Source organism: Arachis ipaensis, chromosome B6 (genome assembly GCF_059453495.1).
Source record: "Arachis ipaensis isolate K30076 ecotype BB chromosome B6, ASM5945349v1, whole genome shotgun sequence".
Classification (NCBI taxonomy): domain Eukaryota; kingdom Viridiplantae; phylum Streptophyta; class Magnoliopsida; order Fabales; family Fabaceae; genus Arachis; species Arachis ipaensis.
The window spans coordinates 36,852,526-36,860,781 of record NC_142441.1 but is presented as its reverse complement, the minus strand read 5'-3'; the positions used below and the strand labels follow the sequence as shown (position 1 = coordinate 36,860,781).

Sequence of the window (8,256 nt, the reverse complement as noted above, 5' to 3'; positions counted from 1 at the left end):
ACTGAGTTTCTGGCAGATTTCTTAAAGATTGATGACACAGTACACAATGAGGAAGTAGACCAGGATGTCTACAGACTATTACTCTTTCCTTTTGCTGTAAAGGACCAAGCAAATATGTGGTTGGATAACCAGCCAAAGCTAGCTTGAAAACTTGGAAATAGTTAGTAGACAAGTTTTTAAATTAATACTTTCCTCTAAGAAAGATGACCCAGCTAAGACTGGACATCCAAGACTTCAAACAAGGAGATAATGAATCTCTTTATGATGCTTGGGAGAGGTATAAAAGGATGCTAAAAAAATGTCCTACTGAAATATTTTCAGAATGGGTACAGTTAGACATCTTCTACTATGGACTTTCAGACATGGCTAAAATGTCTCTGGACCACTCTGTTGGTGGTTCCATACACATGAGAAAGACCATTGAAGAGGCTCATGAGCTTATTGAGACAGTTGCCACTAATCAGCATCTGTACTCATCTGCTGAGACTTCTATAAAAGAAGAGCTTAAGGCAATATCTATTGAACCTAACCCTCCAGAACAGGATGGCCCATTGACTCAGCAACTACACACCCTTGCCCAGAAACTACTAGAATTACAAGAGGCTTTGTGAGAAACTCAAGCTTCTAATAGGAATGTAGAAGCTCAGCTGAGTAAAACAAGGCAGTAGTTATCTAAGCAGATAATAGAGGAATGCCAGGCTATTCAATTGAGGAATGGGAAATCCTTAAACACCCAACTTCACTACAACAAGAGATCAAAAGAAACAAAGCCAATAGAGGAACACCAGACTGATGTCCAAGACGTCTCTGAGGGCATTGAATGCCCTCAGAGGAATATCATTGGCATTCAACGCCAAGAAGGGGTATCCATCCCTAGCATTGAATGCCCAATTGAGGACACCAACAAGGGCGTTGAATGCCCAAAAGGGAATAGTATTCCTGGCGTTGAACGCCAAGAAGGGGCCAGCAATATGGGCGTTGAACGCCCAAGCAAAGGAGGCCAGTCACATACTGATAACAACCCTCCTAAGCAAGCTAGTAACCCCCCTTCCAACACACATGAGACTCAGCTTTCATCAACCAAGATTGATGAGTATAAGGCTAAGATGCCATTTCCTCAGAAACTCTGTCAAGAGGAAAAAGATAAACAGTTTGCCCGCTTTACGGATTATCTTAGAACATTAGAGATCAAGATCCCTTTTGCAGAGGCTCTTGAACAGATACCTTCTTATGCTAAGTTCATGAAGGACATTTTGAGTTATAAGAAGGATTGGAGAGAGACGGAAACAGTCTTCCTCACTGAAAAGTGCAGTGCAATCATTCAAAATAATTTACTAGAGAAACTTAAAAATCTTGGAAGTTATATGATACCATGCACTCTAGGGAATGCTTGCATAAGGACAGCTCTTTGTGACCTTGGATCAAGCATCAACCTAATACCTGCTTCATTAATAAATAAGCTTTGCTTGACTGATGAAGTCAAACCAACCCGCATATGCCTTCAACTCGCTGATGGTTCTATTAAGATACCATTAGGCGTGATTGAAGACATGATTGTTAGGGTTGGACCCTTTGCTTTTCCCACTGACTTTGTGGTATTGGATATGGAAGGGCACAAGAGTGCATCCCTTATCCTAGGGAGACCCTTCCTAGTTACAGGACGGACCCTTATTGATGTTGAAAAAAGTGAAGTAACCCTTAGAGTCAATGAGGAAAAGTTCGTACTGAATATTGTCAAGGCTATGCAGTATCAAGACACCCCAGAGGAGTACATGAGCATTGACCTCATTGACTCCCTAGTGAAAAAAGTAAACATGGCTGATGGACTCAAGGAAAGGCTGAATGACATCCTTATAGATGCCCAGCCTGATTTAGAGGAACCTCTGGAAACCCCTAAGGAAAAGGAGAAGCCTCCAAAGCCTGAACTCAAGCCATTACCTTCCTGATGAGAGGACTTTTGTTGATATAGAATTTCCTCAATTGAATGAATTCTCGTTGCAAGTATAGTTCTACACCAACAAAGAATCCTCACATGAAAAAATTTGGTTTTGTCACAAGTACAAATCCCAATAAGAATTAACCGGAGTATTTGGACTCCGGGTCGTCTCACGAGGAATTACAATGAAGTGTATGATTATTGGCTATAAAGGACCAAGGGGGGTTGGTTGATAAAAGGGGCAAGGATTTAAATGACAAGGAAAGTAAATCAAGCAAATAACTAAAGAAAGCAAGTAATAAAGAGAGACATTCATGGCAAGGGTTGAGATCTGATGAGCGGATAATTTATACGCTTTTTGGCATTGTTTTTAGTATGTTTTTAGTAGAATCTAGTTACTTTTAGGGATGTTTTTATTAGTTTTTATGTTAAATTCACATTTCTGGACTTTACTATGAGTTTGTGTATTTTTCTGTGATTTTAGGTATTTTCTGGCTGAAATTGAGGGACTTGAGCAAAAATCAGATTCAGAGGTTGAAGAAGGACTGCTGATGCTGTTGGATTCTGACCTCCCTGCACTCAAAGTGGATTTTCTAGAGCTACACAACTCAAAATGGCGCGCTTTTAACTGCGTTGGAAAGTAGACATCCAGGGCTTTCCAGAAATATATAATAGTCCATACTTTGGCCAAGTTTAGATGACGTAAAAGGGCGTAGAACGCCAGTTCTACGCCGCTGTCTGGAGTTAAACGCTAGAAACACGTCACAAGCCAGAGTTGAAGGCCAGAAATACGTTACAAACTGGCGTTCAACTCCAAGATTGACCTCTACACGTGTAACATTCAAGCTCAGCCCAAGCACACACCAAGTGGGCCCCGGAAGTGGATTTATGCATCAATTACTTACTTCTGTAAACCCTAGTAACTAGTTTAGTATAAATAGGACTTTTTACTATTGTATTAGACATCTTTTGATCATTTTGAGATCTCTAGACCTCCATGGGAGGCTGGCCACTCGGCCATGCTTACCCTATATTCACTTATGTATTTTTCAACGGTAGAGTTTCTGCACTCCATAGATTAAGGTGTGGAGCTCTGCTGTTCCTCATGAATTAATGCAAAGTACTACTGTTTTTCTATTCAATTCAACTTATTCCGCTTCTAAGATATTCATCCGCACTTCAACATGAATGTGATGAACGTGACAATCATCATCATTCCCTATGAACGCGTGCCTGACAACCACTTCTGTTCTACCTTAGATTGAATGAGTATCTCTTGGATCTCTTAATCAAAATCCTCGTGGTATAAGCTAGATTGATGGCGGCATTCATGAGAGCCCAGAAAGTCTAAACCTTGTCTGTGGTATTCCGAGTAGGACTCTGGGATTGAATGACTGTGACGAACTTCAAACTCGCGGGTGCTGGGCGTAGTGACAGACTCAAAAGGAGGGTGAATCCTATTCCAGTATGATCGAGAACCTCAGATGATTAGCCGTGCTGTGACAGAGCATTTGGACCATTTTCACAAGAGGATAGGATGCAACCATTGACCACGGTGATGCCTCCAGACGATTAGCCATGCAGTGACAGCGCATCGGACCATTTTCCAGAGAGGACGAAAAGTAGCCATGGACAACGGTGATGTCCTTACATAAAGCCAACCATGGAAAGGAGTAGGATTGATTGGATGAAGACAGCAGGAAAGCAGAGGTTCAGAGGAACGAAAGCATCTCTATGCGCTTATCTGAAATTCTCACCAATGATTTACATAAGTATTTCTATCCTTATTTTATTATTTATTTTCAAAAACTCCATAACTATTTTATATCCGCCTGACTGAGATCTACAAGGTGACCATAGCTTGCTTTATACCAACAATCTCCGTGGGATCGACCCTTACTCACGTAAGGTTTATTACTTGGACGACCCAGTGCACTTGCTGGTTAGTTGTATCGAAGTTGTGAATGAAAAATAATTTATTAAAACGTGCGTACAGAGTTTTTGGCGCCGTTGCCTGAGATCACAATTTCGTGCACCAAGTTTTTGGCGCCGTTGCCGGGGATTGTTCGAGTTTGGACAACTGACGGTTCATCCTGTTGCTCAGATTAGGTAATTTTCTTTTTGTTTTCTTTTCAAAAAATTTTCAAAAATCTTTCAAAAATTTCTCATCTGTTTTTGAAAAAAATATATAAAAATATTTTCAAAAATATATTTTTCTTCAGAATTTTTAAGAACGAATTCTAGAGTTTCATGAAAAATGTTGGAGCCTGGCTGGCTGTAAAGCCATGCCTAATTCTTTTAGGATAGGGGCTTCCAACCATCAACATAGAGGCACGTTAATTGGAATGTCAGCCGTGGCATGTCTGAGTTACATACTAAAGCTTGGCTGGCTATTAAGCCATGCCTAACCCTCAGATTGGAGCTTTAGACTAAAGAGCACAAGATTCCTGGAATTCATATTAAAAATTTTGGAATCCTTATTTTTTTTTTCAAATAATTTTCGAAAAATACAAAAAAAAAATTAGAAAAATCATAAAATTCAAAAAAATATATATATATTTTGTGTTTCTTGTTTGAGTCTTGAGTCAGATTTTAAGTTTGGTGTCAACTGCATTCTCATCTTGCATTTTTCGAAAAAATTCATGCATTCATAGTGTTCTTCATGATCTTCAAGTTGTTCTTGGTAAGTCTTCTTGTTTGATCTTGATGTTTTCTTGTTTTTCATATGCATTTTTGCATTCATAGTGTCTAAACATGAAAGATTTCTAAGTTTGGTGTCTTGCATGTTTTCTTTGCATTAAAAATTTTTCAAAAATATGTTCTTGATGTTCATCATGATCTTCATAGTGTTCCTGGTGTTCATCTTGACATTCATAGTGTTCTTGCATGCATTCATTGTTTTGATCCATAATTTTCATGCATTGAGTCATTTTTCATGTTTCTCTCTCTCTCTCATCATTAAAAATTCAAAAATCAAAAAAATATCTTCTCCTTTTTCTTCTCATAAATTCGAAAATTTGAGTTGACTTTTTCAAAACTTTTTAAAATTTAGTTGTATCTTATGAGTCAAATCAAATTTTCAATTTAAAAATCTTATCTTTTTCAAAATCTTTTTCAAAAATCAAATCTTTCTCATTTTTCTTAGTTATTTTCAAAAATCTTTTTCTTATCTTTATTACATAATTTTCGAAAATAACATCATCAATTAATGTTTTGATTCAAAAATTTCAAGTTTCTTACTTACTTGTTAAGAAAGATTCAAACTTTAAGTTCTAGAATCATATTTTTTGATTTCTTGTGAATCAAGTCATTAATTGTGATTTTAAAAATCAAATCTTTTTCAAAACTAAATTCAATCATATCTTGTCAAAAATATCTTATTATCTTATCTTTTTCAAAATCATATCTTTTTCAAAAAATTGATTTTTAAAATATCTTTTCTAACTTCCTATCTTCTTATCTTTTCAAAATTGATTTTCAAATTTATTTCAACTAACTAACTAACTTTTTGTTTGTTTCTTATCTTTTTCAAAACTACCTAACTAACTCTCTCTTTCTCTAATTTTCCAAAATATCTTCCCTCTTTTTCAAAAATTCTTTTTAATTAACTAATTATTTTAATTTTTGATTTTAATTTTCGAAAATTACTAACCTTTTTCAAAAACAATTTTCGAAAATCACTAACTCTTTTTCAAAAATAATTTTCAAAATTTTCTCTCTCTCATCTCCTTCTATTTATTTATTTAATTACTAACATCTCTTCCTCACTCACCAAAAATTCGAACTCTCTCTCTCTCTGAGTTCAGATTTTCTCTTCTTCTTTTCTTCTACTCACATAAGGGAACCTCTATACTTGGGTAAAAAAGGATCCCTATTATTATTATTATTTTTCTGTTCCCTCTTTTTTATATGAGCAGGAGCAAAGACAAGAAGATTCTTGTTGAAGCAGATCTAGAACCTGAATGGACTTTGAAGAGGAAACTAAGAGAAGTTAAATTACAGCAATCCAGCAAGCACCAGTCAGAAATTTTCAAACAGGAAGAGGAGATGGCAGCCAAAAATAATAATAATGCAAGGAGGATGCTTGGTGACTTTACTGCACTTAATTCCAATTTACATGGAAGAAGCATCTCCATTCCTACCATTGGAGCAAACAATTTTGAGCTGAAACCTCAATTAGTTTCTCTGATGCAGCAGAACTGCAAGTTTCATGGACTTCCATCTGAAGATCCTTTTCAGTTCTTAACTGAATTCTTACAGATCTGTGATACTGTTAAGACTAATGGAGTAAATCCTGAAGTCTACAGGCTCATGCTTTTTCCTTTTGCTGTAAGAGACAGAGCTAGAGTGTGGTTGGACTCTCAACCCAAAGATAGCCTGAACTCTTGGGATAAGCTGGTCACGGCTTTCTTAGCCAAGTTCTTTCCTCCTCAAAAGCTTAGTAAGCTTAGAGTGGATGTTCAAACCTTCAGACAGAAAGAAGGTGAATCCCTCTATGAAGCTTGAGAGAGATACAAGAAACTGACCAAAAAGTGTCCTTCTGACATGCTTCTAGAATGGACCATCCTGGATATATTCTATGATGGTCTGTCTGAATTAGCTAACATGTCATTGGATACTTCTACAGGTGGATCCATTCACCTAAAGAAAACACCTGCAGAAGCTCAAGAACTCATTGACATGGTTGCTAATAACCAGTTCATGTACACTTCTGAGAGGAATCCTGTGAGTAATGGGACGCCTCAGAAGAAGGGAGTTCTTGAAATTGATACTCTAAATGCCATATTGGCTCAGAATAAAATATTGACTTAGCAAGTCAATATGATTTCTCAGAGTCTGAATGGAATGTAAGCTGCATCCAACAGTACTCAAGAGGCATCTTCTGAAGAAGAGGCTTATGATCCTGAGAATCCTGCAATAGCAGAGGTAAATTACTTAGGTGAACCTTATGGAAACACCTATAACTCATCATGGAGAAATCACCCAAATCTCTCATGGAAGGATCAAAAGCCTCAACAAGGCTTTAATAATGGTGGAAGAAACAGGTTTAGCAATAGCAAGCCTTTTCTATCATCCACTCAGCAACAGACAGAGAACTCTGAACAAAATACTTCTAATTTAGCAAACTTAGTCTCTGATCTATCTAAGGCCACTGTGATTTTCATGAATGAAACAAGATCCTCTATTAGAAATTTGGAAGCACAAGTGGGCCAGCTGAGTAAAAGGATCACTGAAACCCCTCCTAGTACTCTCCCAAGCAATACAGAAGAAAATCCAAAAGGAGAGTGCAAGGCCATTGACATAACCAAAATGGCCGAACCCAAAGAGGGAGAGGAGGATGTAAATCCCAAGGAGGAAGACCTCCTGGGACGTCCAGTGACAAATAAGGAGTTTCCCTTTGAGGAACCAAAGGAATCTGAGACTCATCTAGAGACCATAGAGATTCCATTGAACCTCCTTATGCCCTTCATGAGCTCTGACGAGTATTCATCTTTTGAAGAGAATGAGGATGTTACTGAAGAGCAAGTTACCAAGTACCTTGGTGCAATCATGAAGCTGAATACCAAATTATTTGGTATTGAGACTTGGGAAGATGAACCTCCCTTGTTCACCAATGAACTAAGTAATCTGGATCAACTGACATTGCCTCAGAAGAAACAGGATCCTGAAAAGTTCGTAATACCTTGTACCATAGGCAACATGATCTTTGAAAAGGCTCTGTGTGACCTTGGTTCAGGGATAAACCTCATGCCCCTCTCTGTAATAGAGAAAATGGGAATCTTTGGGGTGCAAGCTGCTAAAATCTCATTAGAGATGGCAGACAATTCAAGAAAACAGGCTTATGGACAAGTAGAGGACGTGTTAGTAAAGGTTAAAGGCCTTTACATCCCTGCTGCTTTCATAGTCCTAGATACTGGGAGGGATGAGGATGAATCCATCATCCTTGGAAGACCCTTCCTAGCCACAACAAGAGCTGTGATTGATGTTGACAGTGGTGAACTAGTCCTTCAATTGAATGAGGACTCCCTTGTGTTTAACACTCGAGGTCATCCTTCTGTGAACATGGAGAGGAAGCATAAAAAGCTTATCTCAAAACAGAGTCAACCAGAGCCCCCACAGTCAAACTCTAAGTTTGGTGTTGGGAGGCCACAACCAAACTCTAAGTTTGGTGTTGAACTCCCATATCCAAACTCTAAGTTTGGTGTTGGAAAGTCTCAACAATGCTCTGAACATCTGTGAGGCTCCATGAGAGCCCACTGTCAAGCTATTGACATTAAAGAAGCGCTTGTTTGGAGGCAATCCAATTTTTATTTATCTAA

General features: G+C 37.9%; 1 non-coding gene across 1 annotated transcript; it reads right to left on the bottom strand.

Moving 5' to 3' along the window:
- Positions 1 to 6,379: 6,379 nt before the first annotated feature.
- LOC148555152 (small nucleolar RNA R71) lies at positions 6,380 to 6,487 on the bottom strand. The gene has a single exon (XR_015887498.1). It is a non-coding gene; the product is annotated as a small nucleolar RNA R71 (small nucleolar RNA).
- Between the last annotated feature and the right edge of the window lie 1,769 nt (positions 6,488 to 8,256).